Below are 21,512 nucleotides of genomic sequence, written 5' to 3' on the forward strand. Positions count from 1 at the left end.
TGTAAATTTCAACACTCCTCCCTCAATAATTGATAGGACCAGTAGTCCCTAAGATACAGAAGAGTTAAATAACAACATTAACCAACCATATCTAATATATATGTAAAAAAAAAAAAACAGTTGAATACAGAAATTTAAAAAAATGACATGGGCCATTTTCCAAGATAGACCATAATCTTGGCCATAAACCAATCCTCATATTTAAAATTATTGAAATTATAAAAATTATATTTTCAAATAATAATGAAATTACACTAGAATTTAATAACAGAAAAAAAAACTGGAAATTGTCCAAATATTTGGAAATTAAACAACACTTTTTCCTAAATAAAACAAGGATCAAAGAAGAAATCACAAGAAAATTTAGAAGTTATATTGAAGTGAGTATAAACGAAAAAACAACATATCAATTTTTCTGGGGTTCAGCTGAAGCAGTGGTTAAAAACTTGCAAGTAATCCAATACTCAATAAAAGTAACGTATATGAGGTCTGACAATTAAGTTTGCGACTCATCCTAGAAAAAGTGATACATGCCTCATTGCTGAATATCATTCTGGTCACCTTCGAAGTACTCTCCTAGGAAAGCTATGCACTGATGCCAGTTGGTAGTCCATCCTTCAAAGCAATTTTGGAACTCTTTTTCTGGAATGACCATCAGAACTGTCCTTGTACTACCCTTGATGTCCTGAATGTCATCAAAGTGTCTTCCTTTAAATATTTCTTTTATCTTAGGATAGAAGAAGGAAGTCACTGGGGTCCAGATCAGATGAGTAGGGAGGGTGTTCCAATACAGTTATTTGTTTCCTGGCTAAAAACTCCCTCACAGACAGTGCCCTGTGAGCTGGTGCATTGTCATGATGCAAGAGCCATGAATTGTTGACGAAAAGTTCATGTCATCTATGCAGCCGTTTCAGCACTTCCAAAATGTAAACTTGGTTAACTGTTTGTCCAGTTGGTGGAAATTTATAAAGAATAATCCCTCTGATATCAAAAAAGGTTAGCAACATCATTGCAACAAATTTGTGAACTTTATTGTCAGACGCCCTATAAAGTAGGAAAAACTTGAGTTTAAATAAAGTAGCAAACTAAGTATATTTTTTCGTATGTGTTATTTGCTCTCTCAGTCCAATAGCATAAGCATATTTGAAGGCCTATAGTTTTCACACAAGCCAAACAATTTCTTAGTCCTCGGAAACAGTGGAGCTACTTATTCCTATGGCTTTTGGCTTTAAAGGCTTTCTTAAAACTTGTTTTGAGAAACAGCTAAATTTTATTAAGAAAGGTCAAAAGTTACCTGAAATCAGAACTTGAACAACTTTTTTATTACGTTTATTTGCTAAGGAAAATTATCAAATCTGAGAAAATTTTTCACTGCTTCTTTTTGGAGAAATCGGAGTTTCCTAATCTAATATGATTCCTGTAACCAAATTGCTCTGGCCATGTCGAGAAAATTTCCCAGGTACACTTAAATTGAAGCTTTAAGAGAATGTGGTAAAATAAAAGTGTGACACAAAGTAAAACTTCAAAACCTCTTTTTAAAATACCTCTTCTCACCATTGTATCTTATCACCATCTATTTTACTTGATTTCCTGATTATATCAGAGTGTACATGGCAGGAAGGTCAAGAAGAGAAATTGTGGCAAAATTCTGAGAGCCATTTGACATAGATTGTGAACAAATAGTAATGTTTCCGCAGCCTGTGCTGTATTGTTATTAGTTCTGACTGCCTAAATATGTAAAATAATTGAGTTCAGATAATGTCCAAGGACATTTCTCTAAGACTGGGGCCATAAATTCTTTAATGTTATTTTAAATTAGAAATATTTTCATAGAATGAATCATGATTTCTAATTCTATTTCATGTTTTACCTTTATTAAAATATTTATTAAAATATCTCACCATGAACTTACAAAAATTGCATGACTTTAAAAATGGCACATTTGCACTTGATCTTGAATAATGAGAGTGCAGCAGCAAAGCATGTGGAAAATTTTTGTCAGATAAGAAGTAAATGTGTATACCTTTCAGGGAAAGACAATTATGATCCAGACAGTCCAGAGAAGTAAATTTACTAATTTCAGCTAAATGGACATTAAGCTAATGACCTTGAATGAAGAAAATTATTGTACAGTTACTATCGTACTTATGAATGCCAAACCTAATGATTGGCTAAAAGGATAGCAGATACCCTATAAAATCAACTCCATTTAAACCGGAGCAATCTATGTGTGATTCTGGACATGGTTGGAACATGTTGTAAAATACTGGTGGTGTATAGCCACTTAAAGGCATAATTACCCTTGAGAGAGCAAAGCACACAGTATATCAGAATCAATAATGTTATCTGAGAGAAAAGTTTGAGGAAATTGGTCTTATTCATTTTAATAAAGAAGCATTAACCTTTCATGACCTTATTGAAGATACAGAATTCTGAAAGCGATAGATAAAATTGATCCTAATAAATTCTTCTGTCCACTCTAAAAGTCAATAAGTAGAGAAAATGATCGTGAAATTGGGTACCTTAGGGACAGAAATGAAATTGAGGTGTAGGCATTTCGTTCACAGCATGGGATAAATTGCGACTAAGGCAGTCAGAGCATTTGAGCCTGTATGAGTGTGTGAGTGAAATGCAGGACAATGGGGGAGCAACAGGATTCGTGGAGAACAGAATTCATAACTTACTATGGATTAACCCTTTTCAAACCTGACCAATAAGGAGATACCATTTGAAATATTTGTATTAAAGTCTGATAAAGCAAAGGATTTCAATTGTTACAGTAACCTCCTGGACTCTCCCTCTAGCAAATCTCTTCCTCAGCAGTTCTCTCTACAAATTGACACCTGGTTCCTCTTAAAACATCACTTTCATCACCCTGCTCCTTTTAAATGGTGTGTTGCCACCTAAATAATTAAATTGAAACTCTTTATCTTGTCTTTCAAACATTCTCGATCTGACCCCAAAGTACCTTTCCAGAATCACTGGTCCCCAGAAAGACTCAAGGAATAAAAGGATCAAAAACAAATGTAAAAATAGCTGCAAAGTAAATTTTCAAGGTGAAAGTATAGAATGAACAGCATGTCAAATTTATTTGACAAGAGTTTTGTCCGTTTGTTTATTTTTTTATGTTTGTTTTTGCAGGAGGCCACAGTGGGAACACATCCATAGACTAGTATTCCATGGGACACATTTTGATAATGATCATTTTGAATGCAAGTGTAGACCAATATTATTAACCGATTTTAGTGTCACTGAACCAAAAATAAATTTCAGGAAAGTACGCTCTGGATCTTACCCACACCCCAAATTCACATACTTTAATTTGAATACAGTGTAAAGAAATTCACAGAACTTCTGACAAACTTCCTGTTTTAAAATTCTTGCTTTTAATATTATGAGCCCTTATCCATAGAAAACACATATTATTGAATCAATTCAAATTTAAAATTAAATGTCAACTTTAAGAAAATTAAATGTCAACTTTAAGAAAATTTAAAAAAAATTAAATGTAAATATCACATTGTTTTCTTAACGAGCACTGAATAATTGTTATTGATAAAAAATTGAATTGTTTTAAAATATCAATGTTAACCAGATTTTATATTGTGATTAAACAAAATTAAAGCTACTTATTTTTTACCCAAAGATTACCAGAATATTTTAACTGGAAGGAATGTTATTCAACATAAATGCCTACATGCCTATACATAGAATGTAGAATGTGTTCTAATCTTTCCACATATTCTTCTTGCCTTAAGTTTTGTGTCTTAACTGTACTCTTGAGTGGCTTAAGAATTTTGTAAATATGTGGATTTTCTAGAACTATGTTTCTTTCATCAAAATAAATTTTGAGTTCTTAAAACTCAAAGCCATTAACCTTATTTTGCAGAAGAAATTGACAACTTGAGCTTTTATTGATTTAAATAGCATTTTTTTTCAATTCATCCTTCTTATAGTTTTCAGATACTGTTATTGCTCCAGAAATGATCAATATTGGTAAGTCTGATTGGTAAATTTACTTATGAATTTCTTTGATATTACAATGACATTAGATAAAAGTCAAATTTATACTTGGGTCTTAAAAAGGCTTAGGTGCAATAAAAACGTGATATTTGTCAATACAATTAACAGTATCAAGAGATGTTAGCTATATATTGTAATTTTTATGTATTTGCTTCTACAGAACACAAGTACTTTTTGTATAATAGTTTGTAGGTACTTACCATAGTTTATAGAATGTTTTAAGGCTTATGACTATTATACAAAATTAAAAAATTATACGAAGGGAGGCATACATACTTATTGTCTATATCTACCAATATAATATATATGGTTACATAATAGAAATATATATAAACAGACATAAATATACTCATGTGTATGCATATATGTATACATTTAAATACATATATAGATACACATATATTCAGAAAAAATCTACATTGGTATTAATATTACATATATACATATATATACACATATATATGTATATATATAAACAGGAGGATTTTAAAAAATTATGATGATGACACTGAATTTTAAAAACATAAATTACAATAGCATTCTCTATCTCTTCAACAAGAATAATAAAACTGCAAATCTGTTTCCCATGGATCCCCACCATCTCCATGGATACTCTCTAATTCAGTGACTGAAATGTGATATGGACCTTAATGAAGTTTGTGAAGAACAGTTTAGAGAACCTCTAGGAATTAGGTGTCCTTTTTCTTCTATGAGCCAGTACCACTGGGGAATCTGCAAGCAGAAAAAGTTTGTCCTGAATTGAGAGCTTCCTTTCAGGACATTCCTATCTTTGTTCTGGGTTGTAAAGTTTTTATAGGCAAAGAAGGCCACCTACAGAGCTACCATAATGGGCACAATCAAGGCAAAGACCAAGCTAAGATATACTTAATATGTGATTAGAAGCAATCAGGGCAGGCCGATGGAATAAAGGGTAGTTGGACACCTCTAAGTCTACCGTGGTGACATTCACTGGCAGAGACAGAGGTTAAAAGTTCAGAGTCAACAGACTTAATCCTCACCCTTTGGGATCAACTGTCACATAAACTAACCTTTTGAAATCATTCTGTAACTAGCCCAAGAAATACATCCATCCCCAACATGATTTTTGTTCTCTGTATATTACGGAAGAGACCCTTCCTGTTTGAATAGGATTTCCATAAGATTCCATTATGCCATCCATCTTTTGGACTTCTCTTCCTGTAGTTAGGAAAGCCAGTTTCCTGGATATCTCTGAAGTTGTATTAATATGTTCTCCTGAACCAATCTAAACTTAACTGACTTCCCCCTTTGTCCTTTTAATAAAACTACAATTTATTAAGTACTTCATATTCAAATACTATCTTTCATTAGCATGAGATAACTTAAAGTTAGGTATAGAAAAGAGCCATGGTAATAGTGTGATAAGCAGTGTATTATGAGAGTAATAAAGCAATGTACCGTGGTTTCCCCGAAAATAAGACCTAGCTGGACAACCAGCTCTCATGCATCTTTTGGAGCAAAAATAATATAAGACCTGCTCTTATTTTACTATAATATAAGACCAGGTCTTATAACATAATATAATATAATGCAATGTAATGTAATGTAATGTAATGTAATGTAATGTAATGTAATGTAATGCAATGCAGTGTAGTGTAGTGTAGTGTAATGTAATGTAATGTAACATAATATAATACCGGGTCTCATATTAATTTTTGCTCCAAAAGACGCATTAAACTGATTGTCTGACTAAATCTTAATTTCGGGGAAACACGGTTTTGTAATGCAGAAGCATCAGTCTTACTTTCAGCATAGCTCATTTCACTGACAATGTTTGCTTAATAATTAATTTAGTAACATTTTTGGTTCGTTTCCCCATTAGCTTCGTGATAGTGGCACCCCTTTTTGTTGTTTTGTTTTGTTACATGATGCATCCTTATCACTAGGTCAGCGCTTTGGCACAAGAAACTGTAAATATTTGGTTAATAAATAAATAGATTATTGGGATGTGCTTTACAAGACCCATCCGGAACCTGGAAAGTGTTTCATGTAAAATGAAGAATGTAAAAATATTATGAGGAAAAAATATTAAAGAATATTCAGATTGAGTCAATTTTTATTTAGGGTCCATTTTCTAGATAAGTTTATACAAATAATTTTATTTTATTGTCACAGTTTAAACGATATATGAAATCATGACCATTGTCATAAATGAAACAACTAAAGCTCTAATCCTGCCCAGTTTAAAAATAGAATAAAGATGCAAAACCACGTGTTCTACTTCTAACATAGTTTCTACTTCCTCATAGTGGTGAATTGTAAATTGAGAGAGAAAATGCAAAACACTTAACAGCTCCTGGTATAACATGAGAGAGTGTTCAGCAATCAGAATAGACATTAACCTTGGTAGTGGAGTTAAGTAACTGTTCTGAGTGAGGAATTAATTCCTCAATTCGTAAATCAAGGAGAGCTCCAGGGAGGGGCCAAAGCGGACATTGTGATGCTTGGAGCTGTAACTATTTATCTATTTGAATGGAAGTATCCTAATATTCAGCAACTGGCATGAGATGCCAGTACATAGTGGTAGCACATCACTCTGTGTAAGTGACTGTATAAAAGTCAGAAATCACTGTGGTTATTTCTATTTCTCAATTCTTTTGAATAAAATTAAAAATTTTTGAGACAAAGTACTATATTCATGTATTTTTTTTTTATTTTACTGATACAATAATAGTAATTCTCATGGCATTTATTGAGCCCTTAGTTTGCTTTAGGAATTTAAAAAGCGGTTTATGTGTATTAAATAATGTCTGTGGTAGCATTTTATTTTGAATATCCCTACAAGTTTATTTTATATTACACCTAACTATCCAATAATATTTCTGAAAAAACTGTATCAAAGTTGGTGTGGAACTGAGATGTGACTGTTCAAGTCTCAATCAGATGGCTTGCATGAAGCATCTTTTAATATCAGCAAAATAATCTTTAGTATAATATTTAAGGAAAATGATACCGTTCATGCAAAAAATTTTTATGTCAGGAACGGCATGCAAATGCCTTTCCATTTGCTTATCTTCGTGAGGACCCCTTACATATTTGAGTAGAGAAAAATAAAGTCAAGAAATACTCTTTATCATTGATCTGTATATAAAGTGTTTTCAGTAGTTGAAATCAAAGTCAAATGCTTACAAATCATATTGGTATTCTTGGAAATTGGAAACATGAGACAAATATATAGTTTATGAAAAAACTGACTTGTTTCACAATTTTCAAATTGTTTGTAATATCTGAACTCAAACAGAGTCACCTTTTTATTTTTCTGCACTGAATGTTCCCACATCTGAAAAGCAGCTTTACTATGAAGTTTAGGTTTAAAACGTTGATGCTTTAATATACTTAAAATATTGATAATAATTTTCATTTATCAATATCATATAAATTTGTGTTTTCTGTACTTTTCATGTAACAATTCATTATCTATAGTAGTATGCTAGTTTTGATTTTTAAACTAGAAAATAATTTACAATCCTTCTGACTCTTTTCTAAGTGGAAACCACATGAATTTTTAAATAGCATGAATTAAGTTGAAAATTAGCAAAGATCAAATTAAATATCTTCAACTGTCTCTTTGTTTTGTGCATCAGTCATTTGTCCTTATTATGAACTTTTATAGAAAGTTATTTTTTGCATATGTCTTCTTGAACTAATCTAAACCTTACTGAATGAAGAAGCTATGTTTACTCTTAAATTTCCAGTAGTGAACATAGTGGTGAAAACATAATAAGCACTAAGTTATTTTATGAACTGAATCATCTTAAAATGATGTATAATATAAAACTGCTAGCTATAGACAACTTATCAGGAAAATAATTTAATTATCAAGAAAAAAGAAAAGAAACCCATAAAATGCTTCTGAGTTTTAACTCAGTTTAATGACAGATAATTAAACAATTTAAAAAATAATTTGGCATCATTTTATACTTGCATTTATTTATGGATTAGGGAATTAGTTATGGAATGATGGAATATTTAATTGCAGGTAGTTATGGCACAATATTGACCTTAAAATTTGAGATGGTAAAGTAATAAAATAAATAGAATCCAAGAATAGTCTATTATGAAAAAGGTCTGCATAAATGCGTTTCATTTATTATTTATTTGAATGAAGAGAAATTGTGAAAGTATTGTAGAGAAAGAAAACTCATATTCACGTGAGTATTGATAAGTGCTGAATGCATCCATCATGCAGCTGGGTTAGTTTGCCCTCCAGCTCAAATCAATACGCTTTTGTTGTACTGTAAAACACACAGTCTTGTTGTTTCCAAAACTCTAAAAACATATTAGTTTACAATAATACATCTAGTTCTGCAATATAAGAACTGACATTATTCCCTTCTTTTATCTATTAGATAAAAGAAGCTTGAGCACAAAAAGATACAGAGGAAATATTGGTGTAATTATTCTACAGGAACTTATGCCTTTGATTTGATATGTGTATATAGAAAGTACATTCAGGGAATATCTGAAATAATAGAAGACACTTGTGGAACATTCACATTTTTCAGTAAGATGTTGATGACTCAAAGTTCAATGTCAAACACTTTTATACAGCTCAGTTCTCTTTTTGACAAAGGAAAGTGTTAACAGCAGGATTTGGGGGATGGAGAAGAGGTTATGATATTTGGTATCCTTTTGGATAGGTTTCCATGGGCTTGTACAATCCCAATTTTGGTTCTAACAGTGCTGGTTTTGGGCACATTATATGTGATTAATTAATTTTCTTGAATGAATGTAAGCTTAGTTTTTACCTGCCCTAAATGGTACACTCTCTTTCTCACATTTGGGATAAAGAAGAAAAAAGGTTCCTCTTAATTTTGCAACTAAATGATCCCCTTTTTGTGCATTGCTGTGACATAATATTTTATTATTTTTTGTGGACCAGAGTTAATTATTTCAACATATAGGTAAGAAATAAAAGTATTTGGAGAATTTTGGTTTATTGTTTTTAATCAAGTTGCTGGACAAAGAAGTTTTAAAATCTGTAATGTTTAGCATGACATAAATATATCTGCTAAATTAATTATTGTTTTGTCAGTCAGTGTAATATGTCCTTTTTTTTTTCCAGTTTTGACAAATTTGTTAACTATGTCTTCCAAACTTCAGTGTGAAGAAAACAAAACTAAAATGCAGTTAACATTTCCAGCACTACTAGGTACCATATGGACATGATATGACAAGATGAAATCTCAGAACTGTGTGTTCTAACGAATAAAGAGCAATCTTTCAAAATCATTAAATAATTTCAGGTAACTATACTTACTTTGAGAAAATATAGCCCCCCAAAAACCCTACCACCTAGAGATAATAATTAATATTCTGTTTTTTTTATTTTTAGTTATGAACAAAGTAAGTAAATACACATTATCTATTTTATAATCTTCTACTTAATGGCTTAATGTCATTAAAAATTAAAAGTTCCTAAAAATAAATCAGCAAGATAATGAATGTACCAATAGGAAAGTAAATTTAACTTCAAAAATGAGTCATCAGTGTTACTATTTAGAATATTTAAAATCAGTCTGGGAACTGTCTAATCAGAATGGGCAACTGACCAATAAAACCATTTCTAGGCTGAGACCCCATACTAGAGTAGGAAATACTAATTACATTAAGAAACTATTACTTGCACAATTTACAAATGGAGTTGGAAGCTATGAGGCCCTGACATAGCATGTCTGTAGGAACATTGACGGTATCATACACAACTCTTATGAATGTAAATAATACTCAGATTTAAATAGAAATAATCTACATGTATGAAAATATTTTTAGAAGACTCCCAACAAGCAAATCTATTATCAAGAATGTATTCTAAGGAAATAATGATTGTTGTGGTTATTGTGTTTATTTCTTTAGCTTATTATTGATTTTAAAAAATCAGAAAACCGCCTAGATGTGCAGCAATAGGAAGTACTGAATACAGTATTGTGCAACCATACAATAGTATGTAATGAAGCTAGCTAAAATTATGAGTTAAAACATCAATTTTCATGACAAACATTGTCAAGATTGCCCACAATTATGACTTTTCAAATTCAATAATTCTCTACGTAAAACAACCAAGTTAATTTAAAGAAATATAATACAAAATATATTAGGTAGTTCAGTATGGTTGCATGGTTGCTGGATTCAAGATGAATTGACAAAACACACACACACACACACACACACACACATATATACTTTCCATTTATTATTTTATATGTGAATATATATATATATATATATATATATATATATGTGAATATATATATATACACACACACATATATATATATATATAGAGAGAGAGAGTTTCACAAAGGTTATATATGTTCTGCACTGATAATTAAAAGAAATATTATTAAAGATCAAAAAATGAATACAGGGAGAGCTATATGAAGTTCCTAAACAGATGTAGTTTGTTGAAATATCATTTCTTTCCAAATTAACTTAAAAACATAGAAACTGGAGAACCTGATTCCATAATTTACATTGATGAGTACGATTTGGGGAATACTCAACAATGTCTTGATAGAAAACAGTATGGGTGACACAAAGGAATTTGACAGTGAGAGTTATGTAATTTTTTAGAAATAAAGAAAAATAGGAAAAAAATGGAGACTGTGTGAGCGAGGGAGACGGAGAGAGTGGGAGAAAGCAGAACAGGAGAGAAGGAAGGAGGAATAAGTACATTTAGGGTCTTTCGTATTCCATAAATATGATTTAGTGCTACATCCTTCCCTGCTATTCTCTTTTTGTTTTATAATTTCCTCCATGTTTTTCATGCAATGCAGTACATCTCCTATTTTTTTTTTCTTTATGGCTGAACATTTAGTAATGTCATATCAGAAAAAAAACTGTAGAAGTACATAGTACATTTTGACAAGATTCAGCTTCTGGAAAGTTGATGGAAGTTCATGTATTATAATGAGATTCCTGACTATTTAAATTGTTTAAATTACTTGATCTTTAGTTTTTACATTTTAAAAATCTGTCTTGCTTCCTCATCCAATTCCTTTGGGTAGTAATTTTTTTCCAAAAGTGTTTATAAATAAAAAGTAACAAATAACACATAGTATTTTTGTCATTTATATTTTCTATGTGACATAAAAGCAAAGAGAAACAACTATCTGTCCTGGTTTGCTGCTCAAAAACAGTTAGAAATAAGCATGATTACTTCCAAATATATATATATATATATATATATATATATATATATATATATATATATATATGTATGTATATATTTTTGTAGCTTTATTGGATTAAGATTTCTGAATGTATAATAAACTTCACATATTTAAAAAAAACACAAATTGGTGAGTTTTGACATGTATACATTTATATACCCATCTCTCATATACAAGATATAATAGTTTCCATTTATTATTTTTATATGTGAATCAATACACAGACATTTAAAAAAGACACAACTGCCCTGCAAAATAGGAATTTGTTTTACTATTGACACAGTAAAAAATCCTAGCTGAGAAAAGAAGATGGCTTGTTTGCATTAAAAAATTAAATTTAATTTAAAAAACAAATAATTCATTATTATTAAACAGCTTTCTGTGTTTGAGCTGTGTGTCTTACACAGCTGTTTTACCCAAAAGCCCTTGCTCTTTCAAATACATGAAATTTCTCACCCAAGTAATATTCAAAATTAATATGGTATACAAATATAGATATACAAATCATGATGACAGATCATTAAAAAATTAATTAACTGTGCTTTCTTGTTTATTTGTTTAATGTTACATAAAGTAAAGAGGTATTTCAATTTGATATTATACAGTTTTTGTTTTCAACTTCTAGCCACTGTTGTGGTAGCATTGGATGACTATTATTCATCATCCACATTATAAAATATATTTGATAGAACATGAGTCCAAAAGCAATTAAGTTCTATTTAAAAATTAAGAAAAAAAGGCAAATTTGCTTATGAGTTGGTATAATTCAGGTACTAGTTGTGGATGGTGCTTGATGGTTTTTCATTTTCATTTTCTTGTGGCTTTATGTCAACTTATTCTCATAAAAAATGTTGACTGCCAAGATTTAAACTGAAATGTAATTGCAAGGATGTAATCATTGACATGTCCCAGCTTTATATAATAATAAATGGCATAATAAAACGATCAGTCACCATTAAGTGTCCAGGGACTGTTGGTGTGCTTTATATCTCGCTGGGCAGCTAAGGGCACACTATGCCTTCCCTAATGCTGAGTGCGACAAAACAATCTGGTTCCCTCACTCTCCTCCTAAATTCTGCTTTTCTATTCCAGTATCTTGACCTTTGAGTCATGTAAGCTCAGGTAACAAGATAATGAAGCTACAGGCCCAAGGAACCTTCTTGACTTTTTGTTAGTCCTCTGCCTTGGCTGTGTCCTTATGTCTGCTAGAACAGCTGAGTGTTTTATAACATTTTAAATAACACTGCATTGCTGACTCACAGGCAATTTATTGCTCATCATAAGAGTCACATAACAGATAAGTGAATCACAGCAGAGAGCTCTAAAAAGCTATGCTGGGAAAACAGCCTGCCAAAGAATAGCATGCAGAAAGTACTTTCATATTCCTCTCTAGAGTCAATTCGTTGAAGAGTACCATATATACTGCTCATTTCATTCTTTTTAAGTGCTGTCAACATTCAGGGCTTCTGCATGTCCATCAGCTTATGGAAGGCTGGCAAATATATTAAGATGTAACTGTCCACCTGGAGAGGAGCAAAATAGACAGGTTTCAGAGAGAAAAACAAAAGTTACCGGGAAATCTCCAAATTTAGACTTACTTTTTAACTCAGTTTTGTTATTACACTAATATTGTACCAAATGTTTCTTAGACTGAAATAGGACATGTAAGGCTTCTTATGCAAGTATGTTTTATATCTCAAACAAAACTAAAATAAATATCAAATGATAATATTTTTTAATGATGATGATTGTCGTATTATAATAAATAGATTGCCTATGATATTTATAATGGCATAATGCAGAGCATACATTATGTAATTACATTTTATTATTTTTATTATTTGCAATGTTCAGTCATTGAGAACTTAATATATGCCAGTTATTATAATAGGTACTTAACCTTCACAACAATTCTATGGAATTGGTATGATTATTGATATTTTATAAGTGAAAATTGTAGTCTCAAGAGATTCAGTAACTTTTTACATCATTATTTAAGCAGATACCTTCTTGCGAGCAAATGCTGTGCTCTTTCCACTGATCTACCTCATTTTTGAAATCTAATGATACTCAGATTTTATTTTATAGTTTTTGATAAAATAAAGGTTTACTTTATTAACTTTTTTATTAATTTCTCTAAAAAATATTACAATAATGTTAAGAAGATAAGTGCATGGTTTGACCATAATAAAATAACCACTCTATATTTTATTTCCAGAATGTTATATTTTTTGCAGTAATATCACACCTGAGTTCAACCAGTGTTGATTTTTCTAATCAGTTTTGGTTTAGGAGACTCTCACATTGAACTGTATACATCTTTACAACAATAGTGTATTGAAAATGTTCCAGATCCTTCATTGGCAGTGTATGAGAAATGAACTGTCAAACATGGCATTATAGATGATAACACTAGCTAGACCCAGTGTTTATCTTTTGATTTATCTACTAATTGTCGTATAAATTGATTACTTCCCCAGTACTTAAAGAAGATCTCTGAGATCCAACATTGAGAAATAGCCATTTAACATTCCCATTCACCCATGTTTCATGAATATTTCAGTTAGGCTGTTGTTTTGCCTGCAGGTACCCATTTTAACCACTCTAAGAAACAAATTATTTTGTAAAGTGCATCACCCACCTGAAAGAAAATTGTGCTCATTGCTCTATAGTGAATACAATTTTATGTCTATATCTAAGAAGAGAAAACTTTGTAAAGGAAATTACCCCAAGGTTCTCAGTAAAGGTGAGACTATAGGTGATAAAAACATATAGTGAGCCTGCGCTGGGCTGAACTAGTCTAGGAATGGAACAGAAAAAAAGAAAAAAAGAAAAAAAAAATTCTAGTTAAAAAGAGAGTTAAGAACTATAGACTACAGATTGCCTTTCTCAGATTATTAAAAGATCCTAAACCTTCTGTTACTTCTATTTGTTGTTGGTGTCTGCACGTTTATACTGATAAACAAAAAGATGTTTAAAATGAAAAAAAGAAGGCTATACTTGTAAAGTTGTATGTACTTGTTTCCAATGCAGTTAAAAAGGTGTAGTGCCTTACTTATTATATGTGAAATACTTCCAAAGATTTGAGGAAAGTGCGTATCACTCCCCATTCAGTCTTGTGTGGTTTGAAAGAAGAGATACGTAAATGCTATAAATGGATTGGTGATATCAAGCTACTCAGAGGAAGGCAATAAGACTGAGGTCCAGAAACTTGTTTCAACAAGGAAGAGCAAGAAAACTGAAGAATGTAGGGTAAATATGATACGTGTGGCATTATGAAGGTGCACTATTGGGATTTCCACTCCAGAAAGACCTTTTCAACTGACTACAAGGGATGCATTTAACTGGTAGCCTTTAACTAGAGAATCCTTCCCCAACAGCTGCAAGGCAATGGCAGCTAAGATGATGTTGCTACTTTGACATTTCTCCCTTTGTATAAACTCCTCTATGGCAATCACCCCAGAGCTACCTGATAGCCTGGCCAAAACTTTCTCAGAGTTGCACTGCGGTCCTAAGCTTTTTCTACTCAACCATCGTTTTTATATTTTCACTGATGTCAGACTGGCAGATTTTTTCTGCTTATTCCCTCTTCTCTGTCTCTCTCTCTCTCTCTGTCTCTCTGTCTCTCTCTCTCTCTCTCTCTCTCTCTCTCTCTCTCTCTCTCTCTCTCATCTTTTATAGGTATCATACGCAATATTTTCTTGCACTTATTTAGTCTTAATGTCTGCTTCCCAGAGAACACAATTGACACAGTGGGGTTCCTGAGGCTGTTACAGAAGGGTCTAAATGTGATTTCCTAATTTTTGAAAGAGTAAATGCTAATATATTTAATATATATTGAACTTAATCAAGTAATTCAGGAAGACTGTCTATAGACAACTGAACTTATAAATTCTCAACATAAAAATATCAATCTGAGAGGAGACCCCATCAGAAATAAACCAGATGCCAGTGGAGTGTCACTTCTCTCTCTAGCCATGGCATCTGTTTTAACTTGTTTCTCCAAGATCTCACTACTATGTCCAAACTGCTGGACCTACTGTCACCAAAATCAGAAATAGTTTAGGGTATGTTCCACACCCCTAAACTGGGTGCTGGGTGTGGCATTTTTAATGGCATTTTTCATTTCGTTTTGTTTCGTTTTGTTTTCTGTTAAATGTTCACATGCCTGCTGAGATATAAGTTCCTCAAGGCAACAATTTCTATTTATTTTGTCAACTCATGCATAACATGTGCCTATAATAGTGCCTCATGGGTAGTAAGTGCTCAATTGTTATTAGTGGAATCAATAAATAGCTTTTTGTATATGACGTTATGCGGTGCAGTGAAATGCAATGGAATTTGAACCCTTAATACTCTACGTGAGGTACATTTTGAGTCATAACCTGCACAGCTTAGGCTGCGTGATCTGAGGGAATATGCACTGTAGATACACATTGGTAGACATTGGAAGAAAGCTGGAACAGGCAAGCCTGGGACGAAGTTATCCTTTAGTGTAAGACTGATAGTGTGAGAGACAGGCAAAAATCCACATTAGATTGTACACGGGGACACAGAAAGCATTTTTCTATTAAATTTGAACTGGGAGCAGTTCCCAAAGAATTCCTTGTTATATTAATATACAAAATATTCTAAAAGCACTTCATCATGACATACAAGATGTCCCTACCTTTCTACGGCAGCCACATCATCTAACACTCTGCTTCAGACTTCACATTTTAATGATACCAGCTATAATTACCTATCCACAACTAGCTTTTTATGTCTACAGGCCTTTTAATCATGGTTTTTGGTATAAATATGGTATAAATATATTGGTTAATAAATATGATGTCAGTCCAGTTAATTTTTTTAATGAAATAAATTCAACGTTTATGTACACACACACATGTACATATATACATATATATACATGCACATATATACATACATAAATATACATACATACATATACATATATACATATACACATATATATGTACATATTCCTGTTACTGTTTGTGGGGATGGAGTCCCAGAGAGCAGTTTCCAGGCTCTCGGCCTCACGTGGAAAGGTGCTGGCTCGGGTAGTAGATGGCCCTCAGCTGTGACTGGTTGGCCGTCAGCTCTGGCCAGTTGGCCAATTAGCCACTCATATAACTGCTATGCCTACATTGGTTGGTTGATTGGTTGGTTGACAGGTAGAGAAGCAGTCAGTAGGTTGTGGATCATGTGAATCCTACTTCCTGTGTCTCCTCTGGCCACCAGCGAGACTGGAGTGCAGGAAGACCCCTTGTTGGGGTGCTGGTGGATGTTTGCTTCTGTGTCTCCAACCCACCCATCAGTGCGAATATAGACTGCTCTATCTATGACTCCGTGGGTGTTCCTTTTTGGCCTCACCACATGCTGTGTTCTTATGCGGGGAGCGGAACCACAGTCCCTGCATGACACTGTTTTATTTCCATGTTAGCTGTTTGCAATAGTTGTTTGTGATATCTTTTCTCATACAAACAATGATACTATGGTAGCTATGTATTAAAATAGTGTAAATGGTTATTTAATTAAAGGTGTCAGTCTTGTGATTCTCCAGCTTGGCACCATGTTAGGTACACTCAATCTCTGCCAGTCCTAGAGTCTATTAAAATGTGAGAGTCTAAAAGCAATTATATGTCACCAGTATGGGATAAGAGGTTTGTGTGTGTGTGTGTGTGTGTGTGTGTGTGTGTGACGAGGTGATGGGAGGATGGAAATGTTAGTCCTTGTATTATGAGGCGAAATGAATAGGAGGTGACTGGCGTAAATACCTAAGCAGTCTTGGAATTACTGGATCTGTCTCTTGAATCTTGCCTTATTCATTACACTAAAAAAATGGAGTTCTAAATTCATTTTGGATTTAAACTTTCATATTACTTTCTAGAAATTCTATGTACCTGAACAGTTATTGCCAGTCTTCTATTCCCTATGATCTTCATCTTGTCTTTGTCCCTTTAGTCACATTTTAGCTATAAATCAAGGTGCAGACCTACCACCCGGAAGTAAAAATGAACACATGGTTGTCACAGGATACACTAGCTTCTATGCTATGCCAGTTCAATGATAGGAAATTGAGTTTCAATTTTGTAATAGCACTATGCAAAGTTCAAAGTTCAATTTAGGTGGCTAAACAATAAAATGTTAAATGGTTCTTGTCTAGTGCTGGCTGGCTCCCATATCACAAAAGTCAATGCAGTGTGAAAAATGTTAAGCTTTCTGGTAAAACAGGTTTTGCAGATCAGAGACTGCAAGATAATTTAAAACCGTCTGCTAAGTCTTACACAGGAAAAGGGTTATGGAGAAGAACAGGTTTGCAACTTGATGAGATTGACTTGTTTGACAAGGATGTTGGCAATGAAATCTGCATGTGCAAATGACAATTTGATTGGCAAAAATGTGTTACCAGAGGTTTACAGTGACCTATTGTATTTTCCTTTGGAGCAGTGGTTCAGAATTTGCTAATTCAGTGTACATGGCTACTTTTACAGAACTTACCTACTGCAAAAAATGTAAATCTACTGTATACATATGTGTTTATGTATATTATATGTATGCATGTTCTAATGCAGGAAAGTGTAATTATCTAGTAAACAATTAAAAAACTCGATGGTAACTCATAGTTATATCTTTCAACAAAATAACTAAAATAGTGTGGTAGTGTCTGAAGCTACTTTGTACACCGTGTTTCCCCGAAAATAAGACTGGGTCTTATATTAATTTCTGCTCCAAAAGATGCATTAGGGTTTATGTTTAGGTGATGTCCTCCCGAATAATCATGCTAGGGCTTATTTTCCGGTTAGGTCTTATTTTTGGGGAAACATGGTAAGTAACCATCAAAGGCATCTTGAGGAGGTCACATTCCAGCCAAGATAAAAATAAGTAGAGGCCAGCCACATGAAAAACTTAACATATAATGAAAAATGTTCTCATGTGAGATTTGCAGTTAATTTTGTTAAAGTATATTGCTAATTCTAAAGTGAATGTATATTGTAATAAGAATTGACTTCTAAATATTTTAGCAAATGAAAATATAAAACCAAAACATATTTATCATACTAATTAAATTGTGTCAAAACAAATGATGGAACAATAACATGATACAGAAGTGGAAAACCATTTGTGAAAACCCTCCCCAGATTCAAAAGCTCTTGAGGCTAAAAAGATGAACCCAAATTCTTGTACAAATTTGTGCATTTTGGTTGTATAGTTGTGTGGAATCATCATAGAAACAGCTTTTCTAATACTGCTAGCAGTTCTTCTTCTAATACAAGCCAGAAACAAGAAATACAAAGGCATACAAAGTGGAAAAGTAATGAATAAAGTTAACCAAACTTCAAGGTTCTCACATTTGATTTAGGTCAACCTTGAATTTTAGATGAATACTTGAATCACAATTCATCTAAATTAGGTCATTCATCCCCGGTGACATATGTGTTTCAAAAATTAGCATTGACTTTTAAATCATTGAAAATGTTTCTGTGAAACTTTGGAAGAGTTTCAAATAATTAAATATTTGACTTCTATTTTAAGTAAAAATTTGAAGACGATATTTCAATTTTTTAAAAAATGTACCTGAATATATTTCAAAGTATATTTTCATTGATCACAAAATTAAATGACAAGTATTCTTATATTTAAATATTTAACATCTATTTTAGGCAAGAATTCTAAGACTATTTCAATTTAAAAAAAGTACCTGAATATATTGAATATATTACAAAGTATATTTTCATTGATCACAAAATTAAATTAATGGCAAACATTCTTATATTTAATTGTATTATACACATACATTATATTATATTATATTATATTATGATGTTATCTTAAAACAGGCTAAGCTAGCTATAAAGTAAACCAACGTCCTTATTCAACCATTCTGTAAAGGTGGTCAAATCCTTTATGCTGATAATTACATTGTTGGGACACTTAAAGAAGTATACACGTTTTTATGTTGGGGGCCTTCCTGGCTTCTCTTCCACCCTCTCACTAATTTTGGCCCAGTAGAGAAAAGATGATTTGTCTAGTTAGTGAATTTGGGAGACAAAAGTAAGACTAACACCCCTTCCTGACCTCACTGGTAAGGCCAGTCTGCTTTTACAGAAGGCAGTTTGCACAAGCCTAGTCTCTGTGATGGGCTTAGTGGGGAGGGGCTTTCCCTGGGAAAGGCCTACAGCTGGCCATTTCTGTCTCTGACTGGGTTTGAGAATTTTAAGATGCCTATTTCACAGTATAAGCACACCATATTTTCCAAAGCTGATACTGAAAGCACAGGGAAACCGAGTCCAGGGCTCATGCTGCCTGCACAGTTCAGCCAGATGTTGGGTCCTAGAATAAGCATTTAGTATCAGAGCAACAGTGAGCTGAGAAAGCAGCGGATTAATACCTTCAAAAACTGCATTAACATTCTCAGACCGGCTTAGGGTATTTAAGGGAAAAGCTGAGCGTTCCTCCAGAGGTTACGTGATGGTTTGGGGGGTCCGTTCTGCTTCATGGAACTTTCCCTTTGGCAGCCTGTTTCTCCAGTGTCTTCAACAACCTGGGGACAATGATGGGAATAACCTGGAGAGAATGCTAGACCATAAAGATTGTGATCAATAAGCATAAGGGTTTTCATCATAAGTTTCAGGGTAATTTTCTAAAGCAGGGAACTGGGACAAGAACATTCCAATCTCAAGCCACGGGGACAATCTATTACTAAGCTTGTCCCCAGTAGGGAGACTGTAAAGGCTAGTATAGTGTTTATGTCCAGGAAAGGTGAGGCCACGACACAGTGAGCCCTTTACTACTATGGGGATCCCAACTGGAACCTGCTTCGATACCTTGATCCCTATTATTGTACCTACTGTGTCTTATTACTAAAAGGGTTCTAAAATCAAGATGGAAAGAAGAGGTAAGATATATTGATGTTTAAGTATCCCACATATAGAATGATTTTAGGAAGGGAGATAATGTGATAGCAGACACATTTGGAGTCAGAGAACCTTAAATTCAAATTTGAGCTCTTCCATCTTTGAGGTAACATCGGGCAAGTTACTGATGATCTTCTTGAACCCATGATTTCCCAGTACAAAATAGAAATACTCCGGGTTAACTTGCAAGGCGTATATGAAGACTGAAAATAATAGAGATAAATTTCACAAGACAAAGAAGGTTCTAAATGAATGTTCATTATCAATATTAATATTATTTTAATTTCATATTGACAATTTAAAAATTTAAACTTAGTATAAAAAGTTATGTGGTCAAAATTTTTCAACTCATGATTATTATAATTGGTATTTCTCCATTATCACAATCATTATCAATTAATTCTTATTAATATCTTAAGAAAATCCATCAGTATTACATTAAGAAACAAATTAATACATTTTCAAATTATTTCAAAATCATTACAAAATCCGATTTATTTTAAATAGATAAGAATGTTATGTACTAAACTCAATTGCTGAAGGATAAATAGATATTATCTATTAAACTTTCTTGATACAAGTCTTATATCAAAATTTCCTTACCTCTAATCCCTATTCCTTCACCAGCACCAGCATTTCACTAATAGGTACAATGATTTCTCATAATATTATTGGCTTTGCTTTCAAAATAGCAGAAATAGTAGAAAAAAATAATTTAAGTTTTTTCCCATTATAAATGAAATCTGTTACTTCTGATTCTTATGAAGAAGAGATTTGGAAATTCAAGTGAACAGAGTATATTGCTTTGCTTTAGAATATATGACATAGTGGGGAAAGCTATGGCTTAAAATAGAAGCCATGGTGCTGGGGCTGGCCTCTTGGGGTCTTATTTTCTTTATGTGTAAAATCGCACTTTGCATCAAATGATCGACTGATACATTTCTGGTTTTGATTCAGTACTAAGTTGATGCTGTCTATCTAGCATGTGAATGGCAAGGTGAAGAACAGATTTTGAAGGATTCTCTGAGCAGTGTGTCTTTTTCATCTTGTTGAACATTTCAGAATGGTTTCAATGTTCTGACAAGGTGCCAAGGAATTTCTAAAACCTACAATATATCTATATTAAATTGTAAGCTACATAGGTAACCTCCAGTATCTTATTTTTTATGATGCATAAAGCTATTTCCTTCAGCACACCAGCACAAAAACGGGTCTCCAAAACAAGTCATTACCAAACTATTTTAAATTCATCATATCTGCTAATTAGGTACTGGATAAAAACAACCATTTTGGTCTTGGCATATAAGACCCTTTTTTTCTGAACCATATATACTCATATTCTACTCTTTCCTGC

This window comes from Rhinolophus hipposideros (genome assembly GCF_964194185.1).
Source record: "Rhinolophus hipposideros genome assembly, chromosome: 1".
Classification (NCBI taxonomy): domain Eukaryota; kingdom Metazoa; phylum Chordata; class Mammalia; order Chiroptera; family Rhinolophidae; genus Rhinolophus; species Rhinolophus hipposideros.